This window comes from Mobula birostris, chromosome 22 (genome assembly GCF_030028105.1).
Source record: "Mobula birostris isolate sMobBir1 chromosome 22, sMobBir1.hap1, whole genome shotgun sequence".
NCBI lineage: Eukaryota > Metazoa > Chordata > Chondrichthyes > Myliobatiformes > Myliobatidae > Mobula > Mobula birostris.
This window is the reverse complement of record NC_092391.1, coordinates 4,622,493-4,649,721: the sequence shown is the minus strand read 5'-3', so window position 1 is coordinate 4,649,721 and position 27,229 is coordinate 4,622,493.

The window sequence follows — 27,229 nt, the reverse complement described above, 5'->3', positions numbered from 1 at the left end:
GACTTGAATCTCAGGATGCGTTTTCCTGGGCATCGGCAAGGAGTAGGTCTAGTGCCAGTAATTAATGCAGAAGTGCTCTGTGTGTGAGCTCAGTACCTGCTGGTAAAAACCGATCCCAGCACCTGTCACTTGCTCTGTCTCTGCAAATTAGACTCACTGACAGGACTAACAACCTATCATTTAGAAACAGCAGCATCCTGACGTTATAACCATGATGAATCGTTTAAAATAATTACTAGAATTGTCCTGTGAAAGAATGAGCCATGAATTAAGTGTTAAGGTTGTACTGATGATCTTAGACACAAAGGCTTGTCTTTTAACACGGAATGGTTTATAGTGGGCTGATAACCATTTTCCACGCGTGCACAGATCATTAATTATTCCATTCATAAATCACAGGCATAAAATCTTAGAGCACAACAGCACAGAAATAGGCCCTTCAGTCCGTCTAATTCATGGAGAACTATTATTCTGCCTAGTCTCATTTATCTGTACGTAGACCATAGCCCTCCAATATGCTCACATCCATGTACTTATCCAAATTTCTCTTAAATGTTGCAATCATATCTGTATCCACCACTTCCGCTGGCAGCTCGTTCCACACTCTCACCACCCTCTGAGTGAAGACGTTCCCTTTAAGTATTTCACCTTTCACCCTTAACCTATGACCTCTAGTTCTAGTCTCACCCAACCTTAGTGGAAAAAGCCTAGTTACATTTACCCTAGCTATACCCCTCAATTTTGCACAATGTAATCAACTCTCCCTTCAATCTTCTACACTCCAGGGAATGAAGTCCAAATCTGTTCAACCTTTTCCCTGTAATCCATTGGACAGAGGGCCTCAGTTACGAGGCATAAATCAGTTTATTAATGTTTGTTTCAACGACCTAGCATCAAAGAGCATTTCAAGTTGAAGTTTATCATCGTCTTGACTGTACATTTATACGAACAAATGATACAACGTTCCTCTGGACCACAGTGCACCCACAAAACATATATCACACACAGTGCATAAACCAATATATTACCATTAAAAAGTTGATAGAATATCGTTGAAATGCCTGTCGCATTCAGCACAGGTAAACAGCTCACTGTCCTGGTGACGAGACTTCAGTGGTGGCAGGGTATTCATTAGTCTTACAGCCTGAGGGTAGAAGCTGTTACCCAGTCTGGCAGACCTAGTCCTGATGCTCCTGTTCCTCATTCCTGAGGGTCAAGGGTCAGAGAGATTGGGGAGGGGTGGTAGGGATCCTCAACAATGCTTCAGACATTTTTTGACAACCTTTGGATGAGGACTTTAAATATTTCATTTTCAAGGAGACGGTGTGACTGTGTGTTGGTTGCTAATGCAAACGACACATTTCACAATATGTACATGTGATAAATAAGTCTTGAATCTTGGTCAAGCCTTCCTCATAAATCCAAAATAAATTTGTCAGAAACAATTCCCCCAACATGATTATGCCAGGGCAAAGAGGCAGGCAGGAAAAGATAATTGTGGATATTACCCACCAAGCAAACTGCCTTTTCCAAAATCTCCCTTGTGGAAAGCACCATAGGATATTAAAACAACAAATTCACACCATCTTAAAAGTTTCTTCCCCCAGTCGGTGAATGTGGTCAACCATTCTAGTTAGATCCCCCCCCAGCCCCCTCTATGTATTACCCCCACCACTGCACTGCACTGTAAACACTTTAAACCACCGTTTGTAATGCAGTTTATGTTGTAGATCCATGTAGGTATTTATATATTTATGCTTTTCATGTCTGCAGTTTAACCTCTAACTTTATTTCATATAATTCTTTAATCTTTATAATTGTTGGATGGTGTCACACTCTAACCAACGCACCACAGCAAATTCCCAATCCATGGGGATGTATCTGGCGAATTAAGCTGATCCTTGATCCCTAATTATCACTGGCATACTGTATGTCAGAAAATTTGTTTTGTGCCGGCAGTAGAAAGCAATACATAAAAAATTATCACAATTTACCAAGTGAATGAATAGTCCAAAAGAGGAATAATGAGCTGGTGTCCATTCAAAAATCTGATGGTGGAGGGGGAGAAGATGTTTCTCAATTACTGACTGTGGGTCTTTAGGCTCTTGTATCTCCTCCCTGACAGCAGGAATCAGAAGAGCACACCTCATCTCTTTCACTCCGGTCCTATTTTGTTTACACTCTTTCACTCTCTCTTTCTCTCAACCCTCTCTCTCTTCCCTTCCCACTCTCTGTCTCTCTCTTTCACCCTCTCTCACTCTATCTCTCTCTTACCTTCTCTATTCCCTCTTTGTCTGACTCTCTCCCGTTCTCTCTCTGACTCTCTCCCCCTCGCTCCCTCTCTCCCACTCTCTCACTTTCTCTCTCCCCCTCGCTCCCTCTCTCCCACTCTCTCTCCCTCCCCCCTCTCTCTCTCCTCATTAACTTGGTCACAGGAGGACGGTTTTCACTTGTGAGCAAATGTTACGGGACCTGAGGACCACAAATACAAACATCAGCAATGAGAATAAGAACCTGAATCAGGTTTATTATCACCGGCATGTGACATGAAATGTGCTAACTTAGCAGCAGCAGTTCAATGCGATACATTGTCTAGCAGAGAGAGAAAAAAAAATTTAAAAAAAATAAATAAACAAGTAAATCAATTATGTATATTGAATGGATAAGCTGTCTCCATTGATCCTCATAGAGGGATCAGAAGTGGAGAGAGCGAGCAACTTCAAGTTCCTGGGTGTCAAGATCTCTGAGGATCTAACCTGGTCCCAACATATCGATGTAGTCATAAAGAAGGCAAGACAGCAGCTATATTTTATTAAGGGTTTGAAGAGATTTGGCAAGTCAACAAATACACTCAAAAACTTCTATAGTTGTACCGTGGAGAGCATTCTGACAGGCTGCATCACTATCTGGTATGGAGGGGTTACTGCACAGGACCGAAAGAAGCTGCAGAAGGTTGTAAATCTAGTCAGCTCTATCTTGGGTACGAGCCTACAAAGTACCCAGGACATCTTCAGGGAGTGGTGTCTCAGAAAGGCAGCGCTCATTATTAAAGACCTCCAGCACCCAGGGCATGCCCTTTTCTCACTGTTACCATCAGGTAGGAGGTACAGAAGCCTGAATGCACACACTCAGCGATTCAGGAACAGCTTCTTCCCCTCTGCCATCCAATTCCTAAATGGACATTGAAGCTTTGGACACTACCTCACTTTTTTTAAATATGCATTATTTCTGTTTTTGCATAGTTAAAAAAAAACATTCAATATACGTAAACACGAGGAATTTCCAGCATCTGCTCACCAATTTCAGCCATAAGACCATAAAACAAAGGACATAATGAGGCCATTCAGCCCATCTAGCGTGCTGCACAATCCCATTTATTGTCCCCCTCAGCCCCACTCTCCTGCCTTTGTGTCCTTTGAAGTCCTTACTTATCAAGAACATATCAAACTCCACGTTAAATATGCCCAATGATTTGACCTCCACAGCCGTTTGTGGCAATGAATTCCACAGATTCACCCCCCCACCCCCGCCCCCGGCTAAAGAAATCCATCCTCATCTCTGTTCTAAAAGGATGCTCCTCTATTCTGAGACTCAGCCACCATAGGAAACATCCTCCCCACATCCTCACTATCTAGGCTTTTTAGTTTTCGATATGTTTAATGAGATCCCCTCTCATTCTTCTGAATTCCGGTGAGTACAGGTCCAAAGCCATCAAACGCTCCTCATATGTTAATTTTTTCATTCCCGGGATTCTCATGAATCCCCTCTGGACCCTCCCCAATACGAACACATCCTTTCTCAGATAAGGGGCCAAAAAACGGTTCGCCATTTCCAATTGTGGTTTGACCCATGCCGTACAAAGCCAGGGGGACTATGGCAACTCCTTCCTTCTATCAACCCCCCCCCCCCCCTTCCCATGAGACAAAACAGAACAGGCAACGATGTGAAGGAGCAGGAGCAGACCACAGCAGCACCCACCGCGGGAATTGGCTGCACCCAGGAAGGCCCTCCAGGCGCGGGCATGTTCTTAACAGAAACTCCTTAAATGCAGGTGCTTGAAATGCAGCCAAACCAGATAATAAAATTATACCTTTGGAAATGTCAGCTTAATTGTATGGGAAATTTATGTCTGGCTTTGTTATGTGACATGCAAATTTTTCAGTTCACCTCCTCATTCCTATTCTAATATGTCTGTCTCCTCCACTGCTACAAAAAGGCCGCACTCAGGGTGGAGGAGCAACACCTCATATTCCATCTAGGTAGCCTCCAACCCGATGCACGGACACTGATTTCTCCAACCTCTGAGAATTTCTCCCTCCTCCCTCTCCCCTTCTCTCTTTTTCCATTACCCTCTCTGGCTCCCCTCTCACTGCATCTCTTCTCTTCACCTGTCCATCACCTCTCTCTGGTTCCCTTCCTTGTTCCCTTTCTCCCATGGTCCACTCTCCTCAGTGTGGACATGGTGGAGGATTACAAATACCTGGGGATATGAATTGACAATGAACTGGACTGGTCAAAGAACACTGAGGCTGTCTATTTCCTGAGGAGACTGAGGTCCTTTAACATCTGCCGGACGATGCTGAGGATGTTCTACGAGTCTGTGGTGGCCAGTGCGGTCATGTTTGCTGTTGTGTGCTGGGGCAGCAGGCTGAGGGTGGCAGACACCAACAGAATCAACAAACTGATTCGTAAGGCCAGTGATGTTGTGGGGATGGAACTGGACTCTCTGATGGTGGTGTCTGTAAAGAGGATGCTGTCTAAGTTGCATGAACTCAGCAGGTCAGGCAGCATCAGTGGGAATGAATAAACAGTTGACGTATTCCAGGGACCAGCTGATTGCGCTTATGCCGGCCGGTTTAGCGAGCAGAGTGGCGGACACCCCGCCTGAAATCTGGAGGAAAACACACAGAGGATGCAGAGGGGGATCACAAAGTCGAGGAGTGAGGACCAGGTCGAGACAACAGAGACTTATGGAGAAGAGGAGTTTGGTGGGTAATAAAATGGACGAGTTCACAGCGCTAGCCAGGCATCAGAGAACATTTCGGGTGTGCAGTGTTATGTGTTTACTGGGGCTGCATGAGGACATACCCGATCAAAACTTTTCCATGGATGGCTTCCAGACCATTCCGGCTGACCGGAAGTGCACTGAGAGCGGTAAGCCTAAAGGAGTTGGGTGCTTACTGTTCTGGTTAACAACAGATGGTGCAATCCGGGTCCTATTATGATCGAGGAACGTGTTTGTAGACCAGATATTGAACTTTTTGCTGTTGGACTCCGGCCATATTCCACCGAGATACAACAGTGGGCGTCATGGGAGGTCGTTCCTGCCTGTGGCCATCGAACTTTGCAGCTCCTCCCGTGGAGGGTCAGACACCCTGAGCCAATAGGCTGGTCCTGGACTTATTTCCATCTGGCGTAGTTTGCATTTTGTTGTTTGATTGTTTGTGGTTTTTGTATTGCTATATTTATGCTCTATTCTTGGTTGGAGCGGCTGTAATGAAAACCATCTTGGACAATGTCTCCCATCCACTACATAATGGACTGGTTGGGCACAGGAATACATTCAGCCAGAGACTCATTCCACCGAGATGCAGTACAGAGCATCATAGGAAGTCATTCCTGCCTGTGGCCATCAAACTTTACAACTCCTCCCTTGGAGGGTCAGACACCCTGAGCCAATAGGCTGGTCTTGGACTTATTTCATAATTTACTGGCATAATTTACATATTACTATTTAACTATTTATGGTTCTATTACTATTTAATTATTTATGGTGCAACTGTAACGAAAACCAATTTCCCCTGGGATCAATAAAGTATGACTATGACTATGACTCTCCTATCACATTCCTTCTTCATCAGCCATTATCTCTTCCACCGATCAGCTCCCAGCTTCTTACTTCATTTCCCCTCCCCCACACACCCACCTACCCCTCACCTATCACCTGCCAGCTTCCCAACCCCCCACCCCCAACCTTCTTATTCTGGGCTCTGCCTCCTTCCTTCCAGTCAGATACTGAAAATCCTTCCTTCCTTCCAGTGCTGATGAAGGGTCTCGGCATGAAACATCGACGGTTTATTCATTTCCGTAGACGCTGCCTGACCTACTGAGTTCCTCCAGCATTTTGCTCTGGATCTCCAGTGTCTGCAGCATCCCTTGTGTTCAAGTTGAATCACCGTGGCAATCTGCTGAGAGTGTCCAGACAGTGAGATGGGGAATTGCTCACTGTCAACACTGGGCCTTGCTCCCATGAAAGGGTGGCAAAACCGGCTGTCAGATATTGCTTAATGCTCTATATTTTAGAACGTAGAACACAGCACAGTGCAGTACAGATCCTTTGGCCCACGATGTTGTGCCCAACTTTTAACCTACTCTAAGACCTATCTAACCCTTTCCTACCACAAAGCCCTCCGTTTTTTGGTCATCCATGTGCCCATCAAAGAGTCTTCTAAATGCCCCCTAATGTATTTGCCTCTATCATCATCCTGACAGTGTGGTCCACACACCCACCACTTTCTGTGTAAAAAACCTGCCTCTGACATCTCTCCTTAAACTTTTCTCCAATCATCTTAAAAGAATGCTCCATTGTATTAGTTATTTTGCTGTGGGAAAATTTCTCTGGCTACCCACTCAACCATTTTAATGTTATGTATGTTTATTCGGGCAGACGGGGCTCATCAGCCGTGGTTGGCAGCTCATCCGGGAGAAGGAAACCTCTGACCTCAAACCGCCGCTGCTTTGCGGCTATATCCACTGATGGGGCAGGCTTCGAGGGTAAACCCCGAGGAAAAATCCGGAGCTGAAGTCCCTAACACAAGTCCTACATTGATCTCAATGCTGACTGGCAACTCCTGCATCACCGCTGGTGCCGAACTGTAACGGTTTGTGTTGTTCCTTAGGATTCGTCAGCTGTGTGGAGAGGGGGAACCTGCTGCACAGGCAACAGCTTGCTCTCCATGTCGTACTGCCCTGGCTTGTGTATCCCATGGACAGCGAGGACACAACACCCGTGGTTGACCCCGACCAGTGGTGGGCCTCGACATGTCCTATAGCCAATCATCTTGAAGAGTGAATAAAGGTCAACCCTTAGAGCTGAGTTTGCCCAAAGTAACTTATTTGCTGTTCAAAGCTTTACTTTGAAGGCCAGCATTTATTCCACATCCCTAATTTTTGGACCAGTTCAGAATTGACTAGAATCAGAATCAGAAGCAGGTTTAATGTCACTAACATATGTTGTGAGATTCGTTGGTTTGCAACAACTGTTTTAGAGTAATTGAAAAATCAGACTGGGTAAGGGCGATAGATTTTCCCTCTGAGAGGCACGACATAACCAGATGGACTTTTACAACCATCCGCTACTGACACAAGCTTTAATTCCAGATTCATTTGATGTCTAGAATTTAATTGCACAACTTTGGTATTGGAATGTCTTTCTCTGGATCAGTGGCCCTGATCTGTGGATACTAGTCCAGTAACTTAACAACCAAGCTATCAATATGGAAAATATTGACTACAAATAGAAAACTACTTGTGTTAGCTTGAGTTATGGTTCCAGGACCATAGTCAGCGAGCCAAAAGCATTAAGAGTTTGCATCTTGTGTTGTCAACCCACTGGGGACAAACAGACTCTATTGATTCTTCAGAGAGAATGGCCTAAAGTACTTCAGAATGTACCAAGGCAAATCTATTTTTTATTGAAATAGGATAGTATTCCCACACCGATAATTCTTTACAACATGGTGTGAGTGCACTTCAAGTCCAGCAAGGTCAGTGATATTTGCTGGCAGCCAAAATCAGTCAAAGCTGTAGAGAAAACATAGAAAACATAGAAAATAGGTGCAGGAGTAGGCCATTCGGCCCTTTGAGCCTGCACCACCATTCAGTATGATCATGGCTGATCATCCAACTCAGAACCCTGTACCAGCCTTCCCTCCATACCCCCTGATCCCTTTAGCCACAAGGGCCATATCTAACTCCCTCTTAAATATAGCCAATGAACTGGCCTCAACTGTTTCCTGTGGCAGAGAATTCCACAGATTCACCACTCTCTGTGTGAAGAAGTTTTTCCTAATCTCGGTCCTAAAAGGCTTCCCCTTTATCCTCAAACTGTGACCCCTCGTTCTGGACTTCCCCAACATCGGGAACAATCTTCCTGCATCTAGCCTGTCCAATCCCTTTAGGATTTTATATGTTTCAATCAGATCCCCCCTCAATCTTCTAAATTCCAATGAGTATAAGCCTAGTTCATCCAGTCTTTCTTCATATGAAAGTCCTGCCATCCCAGGAATCAATCTGGTGAACCTAGAGGGCTGTAAAACTTAGCCAGCTCCATTGTGGACACTAGCCTCCCTATCGTTGAGGACATCTTCAAAAGCCCTCAAGAAGGCAGCATCTATCATTAAGTCCTTCACTGTCTGGGGCACACCCTTTTCTCATTACTACCATCGAGGAGAATGTCCAGGAACCTAAAGACATACTCTCCGATTGAGGAACAGATTCCTCCCCCCCGCCATCATTGGCCTGTACTGCTGCACAAAACAGATTACACGACATCCACCAGTGATGTTGGAATTTATTGTTTTTTATATACTTTTTATAAGATATTAGTTGAATTAATGCAAGACCAGAATCGTAGTTTTTTTACTGACATAATTTATACCTTTAACAAACTCATGTAGTTTCACAGTATGTGGTGGTTGCTGCCAGAAAGCAGTTACATAAAGGTTTATCATTTTTCATTTTTTAATTGGCTAAGCGTTACCCACGTGATGTAATTGTGTAGCATTGATAGGTTTGTTCTTATCTGAGGAATTTCTGTTATCTGGATTATAAAGGTGATAGATTTTTCAAAGGCGCTATCTTCTCTATGTTGAATCTATTGAGTGTCTGCTTTGCTTGTCAGCTCCTCTCTTAGTTTCAAATGCTCTGTATCTTTGCTTAAACTTTAAAATAAACAAGCATGAAGGATCAATGAATCAAAGTTTCTTGCTCATTTCTGAACTCCTATAAGAACTCAGGGGTCAAAAACTACAGAGATCTGACAGTGATAATAAACCTGATTCTGAAATTTGTGTATAATTTATGTTTTTATATTTGCCTGTGGTGCTGCTGTAAGTAAGCTTTTCATCACATCTGTGCGTACAACATGACAATAAGCGCGACTTTGATGTTGATAGTAAATTGATTATCATTCTGTGGTTGCCAGAGGGGTTACAGAAACGCAGGTCTCTCTTTTCAAAGGGGAAGTGAGAGAGAAAGTGACATACAATCAAATAAAAATGCAAATAAAGAAATAAAGAGTAAAGCTATAACCAAGAGATTTGGCAAACATTGTAGGCCAGAGAATGACACACAAAATGCTGGAGGAATTCCCTCCTCTTCAGTTCCCCGCTGTTGCCTCTTACCGCTTCTCCTCAGCTGCCTATCACCTCCCCTGGTGCCCCTCCTCCTTCCCTTTCTCCAATGGTCCACTCTCCTCTCCTATCAGATTCCTTCTTCTCCATCCCTCTACCTTTTCCACCTATCGCCTCCCATCTTCTTACTTCATCCCCCCTCCTCCGCCCACTTGGCTTCACCTATCACCTCCCCCTCCCCCACCATCTTATTCTGGCATTTTCCCCCTTCCTTTCCAGTCCTGATGAAGGGTCTCGGCCTGAAGCATTGGCTCCTTATTCCGCTCCATAGACGCTGCCTCACCTGCTGAGTTCCTCCAGCATTTCTGTGCACACGCTGCTAAAGAATACAGTTATCCAGATGGAAAGTAAATCAGACCTGGAAAACACAGGGACTTAGAGCTATTCACCTGTCGTCTTCAGGAGAGGGAAGGGTGAAGTGACCTTCAGAATATTAAGGGAAGACTTCTGTCACAGTGATCTCTGGCTGAGCTTTGATGTTGATGTGTTAACATGGACTTCAGGACTGTTTATAAAGTATTCTATAGATTCAGAGAAGATGTAGAAACAACAGTGAAATGTCCCTCACCATCTGGGACATGCCCTCTTCTCATTACTACCAGTAAGGAAGAGGTACAGGAGCCTAAAGACACATGCTGAATATTTCACTAACAGTTTCTTCCCCCCACCATAAGATTTCTGAATGGTCCATGAAACCATGAACACTACCTCGTTATACCTCTGTGTTCGATGTAGATAACCCAACTGCTTACATCAGGGACAAGAGAAAATTTGATGCTGGAAATCCGGAGCAACACACACAAAATGCTGGAGGAACTCAGCAGACCAGGCAGCATCGATGGAAAAGAGTACAGGCCATTGCTGCGTTCCTCCAGCATTTTGTGTGTGTTGCTTACGTAAGGACGATTGACAAGAGAATTTAACCCTGGCCTTCTCGCGGGCCAGTAATCTACTGAGCAGTGTGTTTTTGGACTGTGGGAGGAAATGAGCATCTGGAGGAAAGCAAGGCTGTCATGGGAAGAACAGACAAACTCCCTCCAGTCGGTGCAGGAAATGAACTCCGAATTCCGGTGGTCTGAGCGGTAATCGTATCACGCTAACTGTTAGGCTACCGTGGCACCGCGGAAATCAAAGCAACATGCACAAGATGCCGGAGGAACTCAGCAGGTCAGGCAGCATCAGTGGAAATGAATAAACAGTTGACATATTCCAGGGACCAGCTGATTGTGCTTATGCCGGCCGGTTTAGCGAGCAGAGTGGCGGACACCCCGCCTGAAATCTGGAGGAAAACACACAGAGGATGCAGAGGGGGATCACAAAGTCGAGGAGTGAGGACCAGGTCGAGACAACAGAGACTTATGGAGAAGAGGAGTTTGGTGGGTAATAAAATGGACGAGTTCACAGCGCTAGCCAGGCATCAGAGAACATTTCGGGTGTGCAGTGTTATGTGTTTACTGGGGCTGCATGAGGACATACCCGATCAAAACTTTTCCATGGATGGCTTCCAGACCATTCCGGCTGACCGGAAGTGCACTGAGAGTGGTAAGCCTAAAGGAGTTGGGTGCTTACTGTTCTGGTTAACAACAGATGGTGCAATCCGGGTCCTATTATGATCGAGGAACGTGTTTATAGACCGGATATTGAACTTTTTGCTGTTGGACTCCGGCCATATTCCACCGAGATACAACAGTGGGCGTCACGGGAGGTCGTTCCTGCCTGTGGCCATCAAACGTGCAGCTCCTCCCGTGGAGGGTCAGACACCCTGAGCCAATAGGCTGGTCCTGGACTTATTTTCCAACTGGCATAGTTTGCATTTTGTTGTTTGATTGTTTGTGGTTTTTGTATTGCTATATTTATGCTCTATTCTTGGTTGGTGCAGCTGTAATGAAACCCAGTTTCCCTCGGGATCAATAAAGTATACCTATCTATCTATCTATCTAAACACGAGGAAATCTGCAGATGCTAGAATTTCAAGTAACACACATAAAAGTTGCTGGTGGAACGCAGCAGGCCAGGCAGCATCTCTAGGAAGAGGTGCAGTTGACGTTTCGGGCTGAGACCCTTCGTCAGGGCTAACTGAAAGAAGAGCTAGTCAAAATAGTTGATATTTTGGGCGGTGGCCCTACATCAGCACTGAGAAGGATGGGGGAAGGCCAGAATCCTACTGCATGCATGAATGCAATCAAATGAACTCAAATGTGCACTCAAGTTTAATTAGTAGGAGTCAAATTCCACCGTGTATGGTTTTATTTTCACAAGTCCGGACATGTACTAACTCTCTCTTGGAATTAAGTGTCTTACTTATGGCATTATTTATTCAAAATGCAGATCTCTTAATGTTTTGTTAGGTCTGCACAATACACACAAAATGGGATTTTCAATTCCACAAATGTCATTATCAGACCTTCAGGTCTTTAAAGTCTTCTCAATAACAAGCATTTTCCATAGCCTCAGATCCATTTCATTGTGAATGGAAACTTGACCTTCAACAGCTCGAAGCTTTGTAACAGGGAACAACATGTTGAGCCCTTTGTGAGACTTATCTCGTGGACGCAAACAATGACGTTGGCACACTGTGGCATTAACACCTTCACCATTTGGTCACTCCTTCCCAGGCAGCTCAGTAAAATGGAAGAATTTCTTACTTATGCAGTGCAGTGGAGTCCCAGTGGTCTACAGCACATGTTATCTCGTTGGCTCTTCACACAACCCTGGAACATCTAGACAGCAAAGATGCATATTTCAGAATGCTCATTATTGATTACAGCTCAGCATTTAGCACCATCATCCCCTCAAAACTAATCAGTAAGCTCCAAGACCTGGGCCTCAATATCCCCTTGTGTAATTGGATCCTAGATTTCCTCAGTTGCAGACCACAGTCAGTTTGGATTGGTAATGCATCTCCTCCACAATCTCCACCAACACATTAGCACCACAGGGATGTGTGTCTAGCCCCCTGTTCTACTTGCTTTACTCCCATGACTTTGTGGCTAATCACAGCTCCAACACCATATGCAAATTTGCTGACGATGCCACTGTAGTGGGCTGTATCAAAGGGGGTGATCAATCAGCATGCAGGAAGAAGATTGAAAACTTGGCTGAGTGGTGGAATAATAACAACCTCTCACTCAATGTCAATAAGACCAAGGAACTGATTGTAGGCGTCAGGAGAGGGAAACCAGAGGTCCATGAGCCAGTATTCATGGAGGATCAAAGGTGTAGAGGGTCAGTAATTTTAAGTTCCTGGGTGTCACTATCTCAGCGGACCTGTCCTGGACCTACCATATAAATATTATTGCAAAGAAAGCACAACAGCACCTCTACTTCCTCAGGAGTCTGCGGAGGTTCGGCATGTCATCGTAAACCTTGGTGATGGAAAGTGTTCTGACCGGCTGCATTACAGTCTGGTGTGGGAACACCGATGCTTTTGAGTGGAAGATCCTATAAGCCCAGTGCATCATGGGTAAAGCCCTCCCAACCATTGAGCACATCTACATGAAATATTGCTGTAGAAAAGCAGCATCCATCGTCAAAGATTCTCACCACCCAGGCCATGCTCTTTTTTCACTGCTGCCATCAGGTAGAAGGTACAGGTGTCTCAGGACTCACATCACCAGGTTCAAGAACAATTACCTCTGTTCAACCATCAGGCTCTTGAACAAAAGGGGTTAACTACACTCAGTAAGATCCCATGGAATCACAGGGAAGTTACTAGCATGGGTGGAGCATTGGCTGATTGGCAGAAAACAGAGAGTGGGAATAAAGGGATCCTATTCTGGCTGGCTGCCGGTTACCAGTGGAGTTCCAAGTGGTCGGTGTTGGGACCACTTCTTTTTATGATGTATGTCAATGAGCTGGACTATGGGACCAATGGATTTGTGGCTAAATTTGCCGATGATACAAAGATAGCTGGAGGAGCGGGTAGTGTTGAGGAAACAGAGAGCCTGCAGAGAGACTTAGATAGTTTAGGGGAATGGGCAAAGAAGTGGTAAATGAAATACAATGTTGGACAGTGTATGGTCATGCACTTTGGTGGAAGAAATAAATGGGCAGACTGTTATTTAGATGGGAAGAGAATTCAATGTTGGCATTCATTTCCAGAGGCATAGAATATAAGAGCAAGGATGTGATGTTGAGGCTCTATAAAGCACTCGTGAGACCACACTTGGAATATTGTGTGCAGTTTTGGGCTCCTTATTTTAGAAAGGATATACTGACATTGGAGAGGGTTCAGAGAAGATTCATGAGAATGATTCCAGGAATGAAAGGGTTACCATATGAGGAACATATGGCAGTTCTTGGGCTGTATTCTGAAATTATTGAAGTTTTCACCACCAACATTGATTCCCAAGATGTCTCTTATTTTTTGTAATTTTGTTTCACTGTACACGGTAAATAAATCAGGGGAGAAAACACATCCTTGTCTAACGCCTCTCTTGATTTTCGTAAACTGACTCACTTCTCCACCTATTCTTACAGCGGCAGTTTGTTCCCAGTACAGATTTCTGATTAGGCGGAGGTCTTTCGAATCTAGATCTAGAGTTTCCTGTAATATTTCAGATAACTTATTGTGCTTCACTTTATCAAATGCTTTTGTGTAGTCAATAACACAAACAAACAAATCTTTCTGCACATGAATAGCTGGTTCTGATAGTATCCTTAACATCAATATCATGTTTCTTGTACTCCTCTGCTGTAAAGATGAAGCCACACTCAGGTTGGAGGAACAACACCTTATATTCCATCTGGGTAGCCTCCAACCTGATGGCATGAACATCGACTTCTCTAACTTCTGCTAATGCCCCACCTCCCCCTCGTACCCCATCCGTTATTTATTTATATACACACATTCTTTCTCTCACTCTCCTTTTTCTCCCTCTGTCCCTCTGAATATACCCCTTGCCCATCCTCTGGGTTCCCTCCCCCCCCCCCTTGTCTTTCTTCCCGGACCTCCTGTCCCATGATCCTCTCGTATCCCTTTTGCCTATCACCTGTCCAGCTCTTGGCTCCATCCCTCCCCCTCCTGTCTTCTCCTATCATTTTGGATCTCCCCCTCCCGCTCCCACTTTCAAATCCCTTACTCACTCTTCCTTCAGTTAGTCCTGACGAAGGGTCTTGGCCTGAAACGTCGACTGTACCTCTTCCTAGAGATGCTGCCTGGCCTGCTGCGTTCACCAGCAACTTTGATGTGTGTTGCATGTTTCTTGTACCTTTGTCTTTCACAAAACCACATTGTTCTTTACCTATTTCAGCTTGTATCTTACTTTTAGCTCTTGTCATCAAAATTCTTAGAACTGTCTTAGTGATATGACTCATTAATCTTAAGGTTCAATGTAATTCACATTTTATTGCTCCAGGTTTCTTAGGAAGTGATAAATACAGTATTGATTTTTTCAACTCTTCTGGTGTCATTCCAGACTGATTGATCTACCTGATGAAAGTGCAGGCAATAGGTACAGAGCCAGAGGTACAAAACCCACCAGTGCTGATGGAGCTAACGCTAAACATGATTCTAACTTTGGCCCTGATTCGTTCGTTATGTGCCGTGTTGTATGATGTGGGTGATCATGGTCTTTCCATGATCATGATAGTGCTTAGCAAATATTTCCACAGAAGTGGTTTGCCTTTGCTTGCTTTCTTCTGGGCAGTGTCTTTACAATTTGTGTGACCCAGCCATTATCAATACTTCGGAGATTGTCTGCCTGACATCAGTGGTCACATAACCAGGACTTGTGATATGCACCAGCCGCTGGTACGACCATCCACATGGCTGCATGTGACCCTGACTGGGGGCTAGGCAGGTGCCACACCTCACCCAAGGGTGACCTGCAGGCTAGTGGAGGGAAGGAGCAGCTTACAGCTCCTTTGATAGAGAGGTATCTCCATCCTGCAACACAAATGCATCACAGAAAACATCCCATCAGGATGCATCACGGCTTGGCATGCTAACTCTTCTGCCCGTGATGGCAAGAAGCTGCAGAGAGTTGTGGACACAGCTCAGCGCATCACCGAAACCAGCCTCCCCTCCATGGACTCTGTCTACACCTCTCACTGTCTCAGTAAAGCAGCCAGTGTAACCGAAGACCCCACCCACCCACCCCAGACATTCTCTCTTCTCCCTCCTCACATCAGGCAGACACAAACACACACACACGGGAAAGTGTGACCTGAGTGCAATGCATGAGATTGTGGGAAATATTTCAAGATCCGGGTTACTGTGGTAATGTTCTGTGATTGAAGTGACTGGTTAATTGGGCCAAACCCACACACCTACCTTGACCCCACCAAGGAATGCTCAACACTCGGTGATTTTTAAAATGACAATTACTAAATTATAGATGGCTTAACAATGAAGGGATGTCATGCAATACAGGAAAAAGGAACAGCCTAGAGGCTTAGGTTGTTTGTTTTTGAAACTTTGCAAAGAGATTTCAAAGTCTGAAATGCTGTGCCAGAGTCGCTCACAATGTTGCAGGGCAATAGGGATTCTCTATCACATCCACACCTTTACTTAAAGCAAAGCAAAGTACCAAACATCTTCTGTTTGCTACACAAAAAACTCCTTAAATTAGATACCACCTCACTTGTCAATCTGAACAGGAAAACCCATTTTAAAATGAGTATTTTGCGCTTGCTGAAAGGAGTTGCTAATCGATTGTTTGCACCCATCTGCATGTAATAATGCTATTGCCACTGACTGGTTTGTTAATGGTATCTCTGCATCTCACCCAGGGATTCACACACAAGAGAAAATCCAAGCAACACACACAAAATGCTGGAGGAACTCAGCAGGCAGGGCAGTATCTAAGGAAAAGAGTACAGTCGATGTTTCGGGCTGAGAGCAGTAGGGTTTGCTGAGTTCCTCCAGCACCTGGTGTGCGTTGCTCATCTAATGAATAATGTTTTCAGAGCATGATATTTAGACTGGATGAATTTTGTTATTTATATATCCAGACAGTTGCTTTTATTCTGCTTGAATACATCAAGGCTTTGGAGAGGGTGCAGGAGAGGTTTACCAGGCCGCCTGTGTGCTTATTTGATTTATTTATTCATTCAATCATTTGTCCATCCATCCATCCAGCCATTTATTTATTTATCGATACAGTGCAGTGGAGATAGGGCAATGGGGGTGGAGATTCGTCTCTACCAAAGGAGATGTAAGGTGTTCCTTCCCTCAGCCGGCCTGCAGGTCACCCTTGGGCAAGGTGTAGCACCTGCTTAGCCCCCGATCAGGGTCACGTGAAGCCATGGGAGCAGGTGGTGGATGGTCGTATGTGCTGCTGGTGCAGATCACAAGTCCTGGTTACGCGACCACTGATGCCAGCCAGACAATCTCTGAAGAGTATTGATAATGGCTGAGGTCACCCGTCTTGTAAAGACCCTGCCCAGAGAAAGGCAATGGAAAAAGCACTCTGACAAAAATTTGCCAAGAACAATCATGATCAGAAGACCTTGGTTGCCTACGTCATACGACACAGCGCATGATGGTAATGATGATGATGACAGCCGATCGCCCATGTTAACCCCCGCTTTAATCCTAGTCCAATCACAGGGCATTTACAATGACCAATTAACCTACAAACCAGGACAGTACATCTTTAGAATGTGGGAGGAAACCAGAGCACTCGGGAAGAACAGATAACTTCTTAGAGAGGACGCTGGGATTGAACTCCTAACTTCGAGGTCCGAGCTGTAATAGCTCCTCTACCGTGGAACCAGCAGTTTGTGTGTGTTGCTCTGGATTTTCAGCATCGGCAGAATTTCTGGTGTTTATACAGGATACTGTGCTGCATTTACAAAGAAAGTACAGTGTAGACAGACAAATATTGAGTAATCCCACGATGAGGTAAATCATCCTTAACGTGTGAGAGGTCTTCAAGAGTCTGATAACAGCAGGATAGGAGACGTCCTTGAACCTGGTAATACTTTGTTCAGATCAGAACGTATTGAAATTACATCATGAGATCACTTTCATTAGTGCCATGAAAACTGTTGCTCCTGGTTACGGGTCTCATGCCTTGTGCTGCTTCATTAAATATAAACCAGGGTACGATTCCAGAGGACTGGAAAATTTCAAATGTCACTCCACTCTTTAAGAAAGGAAGGAGGCAGCAGAAAGGAAACTATAGACCAGCTAGCCAGACCTCAGTAGCTGAGAAGATGTTGGGGTCAATTATTAAGGACAAGGTGATGGAATATTTGCTGACACAGGACAAGATAGGAAAGTCAACACGGTTTCCTTCAGGGAAGGTCTTGCCTGACAAACCTTTTGGAATTCTCTGAGGAGATTACATATAGGATAGATAAAAGGCATGCAGTGGATATTGTATACCTGGATATTCGGAAGGCCTTTCACAAGCTGCCACAGATGAGGCTGCTTACCAAGTTAGGAGCCCATGGTATTACAGGAAGTTATTTGCTGATCGGTAGGAGGCAGTGATTGGGAATAAGAGGGTCCTCTGGCTGCCAGTGACAAGTGCTGTTCCATAGGGGTTGGTGTTGGGACCTCTTCTGATTTAGGTGATGGAATAGTTGACGTAGTTGCAAAGTTTGCAGTTGGTACAAAGATTGGTGGAAGGGCAGATCGTGTTGAGGAAACAGGAAGGCTGTAGAAGGATTTAGACAGATTCGGAGAATGGGCAAGAAAGTGGCAAATGAAAAAATAATGTTGGAAAATGCACGGCCATGTACTTTAGTAGAAGAAATAAATGAGCAGGCTATTTTTCTAACAAGGACAAAATCCAAAAATCTGAGATGCAAAGGGACTTGGGAGTCCTTGTGCAGAACACACTAAAGGTTAATTTGCGGGTAGAGACGGTGGTGAGGAAGGCAAATGCAATTTAGCATTCGTTTCAAGAGGTCTAGAATACAAAAGCAGGGACGTGAGGCTGAGGCTTTATAAGGCATTGGTGAGGCCTCACCTTGAATATTGTGAACAATTTGGGGTTCCTTAACTTAGAAAATATATGCTGGCATTGGAGGGGATTCAGAGGAGGTTCACAAGGAAAATTCTGGGAATGAAAGGGTTATCATACAAGGAACGTTTGATGGCTCTGGGTCTGTACTTGCTGGAATTCGGAAGGATGAGGGGCATCTCATTGAAACCTTTTGAATATTGAAAGGCCTAGACAGAGTAGATATGGAAAGGATGTTTCCCATGGTGGGGAAGACTAGGACAAGAAGGCACAGCCTCAGGATAGATGGACGTCCATTTAAAATAGAGATGTGGAGAAATTTCTTTAGCCAGAGGGTAGTGAATTTGTGGAATTTGTTACCACAGGCAACCGTGGAGGCCAGGTCGTTGGGTGTATTTAAAGCAGAGGTTGATAGGTTTTTGAACGACCACAGCTTCAAAGGTTTCGGGGGGAAGGCTGGGGAGTGGGGCTGAGGAAGAAAAAAAGTATCAGCTATGATTGAATGACGGAGCAGACTTGATGGGCCAAATGGCCTAATTCTGCTCCAATGCCTTATGGTCTTAAAATTCCAAACAATTGGTACTCCCCGCCCCCTTCCCACTCTCAGTCCACAATAGGAAGTCATATGAGATTTTAACTTTCCTAATATTGATTGGCATCTACTTAGCACAAGGGGTTTAGTTGGGGTTCTCATTAACATACCCAAATAACATTCACCTAAACGGTTTCTCAGCTCCTGATTCATTAGGCTAAAACCTCGCTCACAGTCCGCACTAGACGCAAGAAAGGTTCCCCGATGTCCATCAACTGTGCAAGGTGGCAAAACTGTTCATTTTGAAGTACAAATGCCACCATTTGAGCAAAGTTTGAAATCAGTTTGGATTTAATTTTTTCTTGCATGAAGAATTTGAAATCATTAAACTGTCTATTACAGTATTTCCAGCTAGAAAATCATGATATTTTAGACATGAGGCATTAACTTGTTCATCGCCAAATGTGAGGTCACAATCTGCAATTGCAGAGAAATCAAAAGCTGACCATTCTTGTACCTCATCTTCAGGAAACCTTTCTTCTAAATGAACACAAAGACAACAGAGAACTTGTATCTACTGTGACGTTTTCTTCATGTTGTTGGCTGAGCAAAACTTAACTTTGTCACTCCACGAAACATTGTCTCCCAGATACTGCTTTCTTACCTTGTTAATTTTGCCTCGAGCAAAATGAAGTGAATCAATCAGTGTCAGGGCACCCTTTTGCAGAATCTTGCACAGTGCAGCCAGTTCTTCAAAGACATCACTTAAAACCTGTAAAGCTACTTTGTATGTGATGTTTATCAAATTCTTATGACAGTATTTAGCCACAGGGTCATTTCACTGATCTGTTTCAATAAAAACTTAGTAAGCTATCTACAGGATTTGAAACAGGTCTTTGTAAATTTTACGATATGAACACTGTCCGCCAAAGATGGCTGCCGCCGTGATGCAGCTGTACAAACTGGAACAGGAAAGGTGAGGTGACGTAAATTAGTGACGTGCATTGTGGTATTTGAAAAACCGACTAACTAGTTAACAGAAACATTTAGCTAAAAGATTATTTTCAATAAGTATAATTATTAATTACTACATTATTTTAGGTAACTAACCTTTTGTGCACACATGAATTTCCTTTGTGCGCTGGTTGAAAAACGTGTGTGTGTGCGCACATGCACACAGCTTAGAGGGAACATAGCTCCTGGGCCTACCATCACTTTATGGACATACAATCAATCTGCGTTTCAGAGCATAACACATTGGAGCAGAGTTAGGCCATTCAGCCCATCGAGTCTGCTCCACCCTTTCATCTTGCCTGATCTATTATCCCTCTCAACCTCAGTCTCCTGCCTTCTCCCCATAGCCTTTGACAACCTGACTTGAGCCTATCAAGAACCTATCAACCTCCACCTAAATATACCTAAAGACTTGGCCTGCACAGCCATCTGTGGCAATGAATTCCACAGATTCACCACTCTTTGACTAAAGAAATTCCTCTTCATCTCTGTTCTAAAGGGATATCCTTGTATTCTGAGGCTAGACACTCCGATCCTAGACTCACCCAAAATAGGAAACCTTCTTTCCACATCCACTCTACCTAGGCCGTTCAATATTTGGTAAGTTTCAATGAGATCCTCACTCATTTTTCTAAATTCCAACAGATACAGGCCCAGAACCATCAAATGCTCGTCCTATGTTAAGCCTTTCATTCCCAGGATTATTGTTTTCACATCTTTTTTTAGATAAGGGGCCCTAAAATTGTTCATGAAACTCTAAGTATGGTCTGAGCACAGTACAGGCCCATCAGTTCACAACGTTGTGACAATCTTTTTGCCAACTCCAAGATCAATCTAATGCTTCCTTCCCATATACTCCTCCATTTTTCTTCCATCCACGTGCCTGTCTAATAGTTTTTAAAATGTCTCTAATGGTACAAATGGAATACAATCCGATGTGGTCCAACCCAATACAGACCTGATTTACGTCCCTTCTCTTCTCATCTGTCCAGCATCTCCTTCTGGAGCCCCTTCTCCTTCCCTATCTCCAGTGGTCTACTCTCCTCTCCTATCAGATTACCCTTTCCACCTATCACCTCCCAGTTCTCACTTCATTCACCCCCACCCATCTTCATCCTCATTTGGTCTCTTGCCCCCACCTTCTTATTCTGGCTTCATCTCTCTTCCTTTCCTGAATTGATGAAGGGTCTCGGCCTGAAACGTCAACTGTTTACTCCCCTCCATAGGTGCTGCCTGACCTGCTGAGTCCCTCTGGCATCTTGAGAGTGTTGTTCTGGATTTCCAGCATCTGTAGAACCACTTGTATTTACAAACATGACTGCCTTGTATAATTTATGAGCAATTTATGTTCTGTGCACTGTCTGTACCTAGGTGCCCGTGATACTGCTGTAGGCAAATGTACCTCACCATACCTGTGCACTTGACAATAAGCTTAAGTTGTGTTCCTCTTGGTAGGCGTCACACTGCCAAGTTCTGTGCTCCAACCTCTCCAAGTACGGTGGTTCAAGGTCAAAGTCAAAGGAAATTTATTGTCAAAAGATGTGTACAATATGTTATCGCAACCCGATGGTCCTGTAGGGTAATGTAACGGGTGGAAACATTTGCATAATTCACACCAAGGATATTGAACAACAGAAATTCTGCAGATGCTGGAAATTCAAGCAACACACATCAAAGTTGCTGGTGAACGCAGCAGGCCAGGCAGCATCTCTAGGAAGAGGTACAGTCGACGTTTCAGGTCGAGACCCTTCGTCAGGACTAACTGAAGGAAGAGTGAGTAAGGGATTTGAAAGTTGGAGGGGGAGGGGGGGATCCAAAATGATAGGAGAAGACAGGAGGGGGAGGGATGGAGCCAAGAGCTGGACAGGTGATAGGCAAAAGGGATACGAGAGGATCATGGGACAGGAGGTCTGGGGAGAAAGACAAGGGGGGGGGGACCCAGAGGATGGGCAAGGGGTATATTCAGAGGAAAAGAGGAAGAAAAAGGAGAGTAACAGAAAGAATGTGTGTATAAAAATAAGTAACAGATGGGGTACGAGGGGGAGGTGGGGCATTAGCAGAAGTTAGAGAAGTCGATGTTCATGCCATCAGGTTGGAGGCTACCCAGATGGAATATAAGGTGTTGTTCCTCCAACCTGAGTGTGGCTTCATCTTTACAGTAGAGGAGGCCGTGGATAGACATGTCAGAATGGGAATGGGATGTGGAATTAAAATGTGTGGCCACTGGGAGATCCTGCTTTCTCTGGCGGACAGAGCGTAGGTGTTCAGCAAAGCGGTCTCCCAGTCTGCGTCGGGTCTCGCCAATATATAAAAGGCCACATCGGGAGCACCGGACGCAGTAAATCACACCAGCCAACTCACAGGTGAAGTGTTGCCTCACCTGGAAGGACTATTTGGGGCCCTGAATGGTGGTAAGGGAGGAAGTGTAAGGGTATGTGTAGCACTTGTTCCGCTTACACGAAGGGTCTCGGCCTGAAACGTCGACTGCACCTCTTCCTAGAGATGCTGCCTGGGCTGCTGCGTTCACCAGCAACTTTGATGTGTGTTCCAAGGACATTGAGTTGGGGTTCACTTTAAGAGGCTGGTCTGACGTGATGACATATCTTATCTGTTTGAAGGACAATGAAGAAGTTGTTAAACTTAAAACACTTCTGCTGTTTTACTTACGAGAATCTATACTGGTGACCCTGATGCTCTCTAGAACAATTCCAGAACTATTCAACAAGTTGGCCGAAGCAGTTCCTTTGAAAGTGCCAGAGTTTTGGCGGAAAAATGCTGTTTGTACAAGCCGAGGTCCAGTTTGTGCTGTGAGAAACCTCCGTGGATGACACCAGATATTACTACATAGTAACATAGCTGAGAAGTTCCATGGCAGCGAGAGTGGTGAGTCTATGGCAATATTATTTATTCCTTATTTAACTATTATTATTATGTTATTTTTCTTTTTGTCCACTGCACATTGGTTGCCTTTGTTTATGTGTAGTTTTTCATTGATTCTATCGCGTTTCTTTGTACTTATTGTGAATGCCCCCAAAAAAATGAATTTGAGGGTATCTTGCGGCGGCTTGGTGACATAGTGGTTAGCGCAGCACTTTACAGCGCCAGCGACACAGGTTCAATTCCCGCCACAGCTGCTGTCTGTAAGGAGTTTGTACGTTCTCCCTGTGAGCACATGGGTTTCCTCCGGGTGATCTGGTTTCCTCCCACAGTCCAAAGATTATCAGTTGGTGGGTTAATGGCACACGAATATAGCTAGGGTGCCAAAGACTTATGGACAGTACTGTACTGTGGTAATTTTATGTATTGCACTGTACTTCTGCTGCAAAAAAAACCCATAAATTTCATGACATATGTGAGTGATGATAAACCTGATTCTGATTTGGGTCTCTATTGTGGACTGAGAGTGGGAAGGGGCAGGGAGAGGGAAGCACCAGAAAGATATTTTGTAATGATTTATAAAGCACTTGTTTGGAATTAAATGACCTAGTCTGGTGTGTCAAGGTTGGATGGGATGGCATCTGTGTCACCCCCTGGCCCTGGCACTCCTTCTCTGCTACCTGTTCCACATCACCGCTTCTGGCGCTCCACTCTCACCATTCCCAACATCCTTTGCTCCCATCGGATTTACAAATTTGCTCTCTGCTCCACACTGACAAACACAATATTGTGTAAAAGTCTTATATATAGGCATCTGTTAGCCTCGTGAGACCATGGATTTGTGCCTTGGAAGGTTTCCAGGGCGCAGGCCTGGGCAAGGTTGTATGGAAGACCGGCAGTTGCCCATGCTGCAAGTCTCCCCTCTCCACGACACCGACATTGTCCAAGGGAAGGGCACTAGGGCCGATACAGCTTGTTACCGGTGTCGTCGCAGAGCAATGTGTGGTTAAGTGCCTTAAAATGTCAAAAGTCTTAGGTGTGACATTTATAAATGACTTGAGTGAGCAAGTGGAGGGGTGGGTTAGTAAGTTTTCAGATGACATGAAGGTTGGTGGTGTTGTGTATAGTGCAGAAGGCTGTCCTAGGTTACAACAGGACACTGATGAGTATGGCATAAGAGGGCAGCACGGTTTTGTAGCAGTTAGTGAAATGCTTTACGGCGCTCCAGATTATGATTATGAGGACACGCAGTCCTCTTTTATTGTCATTTAGTAATGTATGCATTAAGAAATGATACAATGTTTTTCCAGAATGATATCACAAAAACACAAGGCAAGCCGACTTAAAAAGTAACAAAAACCACATAATTATAATATATAGTTACAACAGTGCAAAGCAATACCATAATTTGATAAGAACAGACCATGGGCACGGTAAAAGTCTCAAAGTCTCTCGGAAGTCCCATCATCTCACGCAGACGGTGAACCTCCAGCACCGCCAACTTGCCGGTGCAGCATCCCGGAAGCATCCGACCACAGTCCAACTCCGAGTCTGTCCGAAAACTCTGAGCCTCCGACCACCTATTCGACACTGAGCACCATCTCTGCCGAGCGCTTTGACCGCGGCCCTGGCAACAGGCGATACGCAAAGCCGAGGATTAGGGGTCTTCGTCTCCGGAGATTCTCGATCGCACAGTAGCAGCGGCAGCGAAGCAGGCATCTCAGAAGTTTCTCCAGGTGTTCTTCTGCGCTCCTCACAGCTGTCTCCATCAAATCTGGATTGTGCACGGCATCCTAGTTACACATTATCGATATTCATTCAGAACGGCTGCACGCGCTGCGTTGCACCGCCATCTTCTCCTCCTCCCCTTTGGAAAAGATGTAAGATTGGGCTTCCATTGTCACCGCTGTCAGTAAGAAGTTTGTCATGTGCTCCCTTTGACATGTACATTTCCTCCAGGTGCTCCAGTTTCCTCCAACATTCCAAAGACGTACTGCAGTATTAGGTTAGAGTTAACGTGAAACTTTCCTCTCAGAGGGAGACATATGCAATTGTGTTGTAGGATGTAGGTGATAATGGTAACCATGACTGTTCTTGGCAAATTTTTCCACAGAAATGGTTTGCCATTGCCTTCTCTTTGCAGTGTCTTTACAAGACGGGTGACCCCAGCCATTATCTAAACTCTTCAGAGATTGTCTGCCTGGGATCAGTGGTCGCATGTGTGATATGCACCAGCTTCTCACACGACCATTCACCACCTGTTCCCATGGCCTCATGAGACCCGACCGGGAGGAGAAGGGGCTAAGCATGTGCTACACCTTGCCCAAGGGTGACCTTGGCAGAGGGAAGGAGCACCTTACACCTCCTTTGATACAGATGTGTCTCCACTCCACCATCCAAATTGTTAAATTAGGGTGCAAAATGCTTATTTTCCTTGTAGTATAACTTTCTCATGCTTACTTATAAATCTGTTATAATCACATATACACGTGATTGTTCAATAAATTTTCCAGTAATTGTAGTACAACCCATTTTGTGTTTTCTAGAGGCTTCTTAGATTTTCTGTAGTTGGTGTCATGCCTCTTGAATCTGGTTATTTCATAGGTTAACTGTCCTCACTGGAGTGTTGTTATCTCTGGGCTGAGTTTGAGATGACCATAACTTTTTTTCCTCTCTTCTTTTTCTTTGTTTGTGTAACACTTCATAAAACAGCCACAGCAACCATGTTATATACTGCACCTCGTTCAAAGCTGAAAGTAAATTTGTTATCAATGTAGGTACGTACATACATGTCGCCATATACCAGTCAGCACATTCTCCATCACGCATACTTGAGTTTTGAAGAACCTCTGGATTAATATCACCAGATTCAACACATGATATTTAAGATGGAGGTAGATAAGATATTTAATAAGCAGTGGTTTAAAAGCTTAATAGCAGATAGGAATGTGGAGTGACGCTTATGGTCAGATCAGCCGCTATGTTCCTAAGGGTGGAGGGGACTCGAGGGTCAAGTGGCCAACCCCAAATCCCTATCTATATGTTCCCATTCAGTGACAAGTTGAGTTCTTACCCAGGCTGTGATGGGCACAGTTTGAACTTCTTTATTTTTCATGTAAAACAGATGGGTGAGGGAGAAGCACATGTGTTATTGTGATGTGGATTAGAAAAAGAATTACAAGAATTATTTTTAATAAAATAAAGTATGGTAGGTATCTGACCTTGGGTAGGTCCAGACAGATTGTTTACAAGCAGGTGCTTAGAATAAAAATCACAGCAACAGGCACAGCCTCAGAATAGTTTAAATAGTTCCACAGTCAGTGACTTATTTTTCACGGGTAACTGCTGCAACAATGCCATTACTCGCACTGTTCTGTTGGGCATTGTGGGAATGCTATGATGGCGCCAGTATGTTTGGCGACACATATGGGCTGCCACCAGCACAATCCGAGGTTGTTTTGGCTGTTAACACAACCGACCCATTTCGCTGTTTGTTTTGATGTACAGGTGATAAAGAAATTTGAGTCATGAATCAGAATCTGAAGGGCTGGCAGTCAATCTGTAGCACAGCAGATTGCTCACAAGGGATAATGCATCAGCAACATTCTAAGACCAGAAGAGACAGTCTCAAAATAGAGGCAGGTCCATTTAGAATGAGATGAGGAGGAATTTCTTTAGCCAGAGAGGTGGTGAATCTGCGGAATGGCTGTGGAGGCCAAGTCATTGGGTACATTTAAGTCAGGGGTTGATAGGTTCTTGATTAGTCAGGGCAGGAAGGGATACGGGGAGAAGGCAGGAGACTGGGGCTGAGAGGGAAAATGGATCAACCATGATGAAATGGCGGAGCAATGGCCTAATCTGTTTTGATGTTAGTGCACCAAAAGAGAAAGGAGCAGAATTAGGCCATTTGGCCCATCATGTCTGGTCTGCCATTTCATCATGGCTGATTAATTATCCCTCTCAACCATATTTTCCTGCAGTCTCCCTGTAACCTGTGAAGCCCTGACTAATCAAGAACCTCAAGGGAGGAGAAGATGGCAGTGTGACGCAGTGCGCGCAGCTCTCCAGTGAAATGATATCGTATCTGTTAAATAGGGACCGTGGACAATTCTGATTTGATGAAGACAGATGTGAGAAGCAGAGGAACATCTGGAGAAATTTCTGAAATGCCTGGTTTCGCTGCCGTTGTTACTGTGCGATCGAGAATCTCCGGAGGGAAGGTCCCAAAATCCCCGGCTTTGCCTGCTGCTGACGACCGAGGCTGGGGTCGAATCATTCGGATAGAGATGGTGCTCGGTCCTCAGTGTCGGAGGGCTGATCAGAGCTCGAAGTTTTCGGACGACTCAGAGTCGGACTGTGGTCAGGCATGGCAGGGAGAGTTTTCTTCCTTCTCCCATCTGAGTGAGATATGGGACTTTCGAGACTTTGAACTTTTTTACTGTGCCATGGACTGTTCTTCATCAAGTTATGGTATTGTT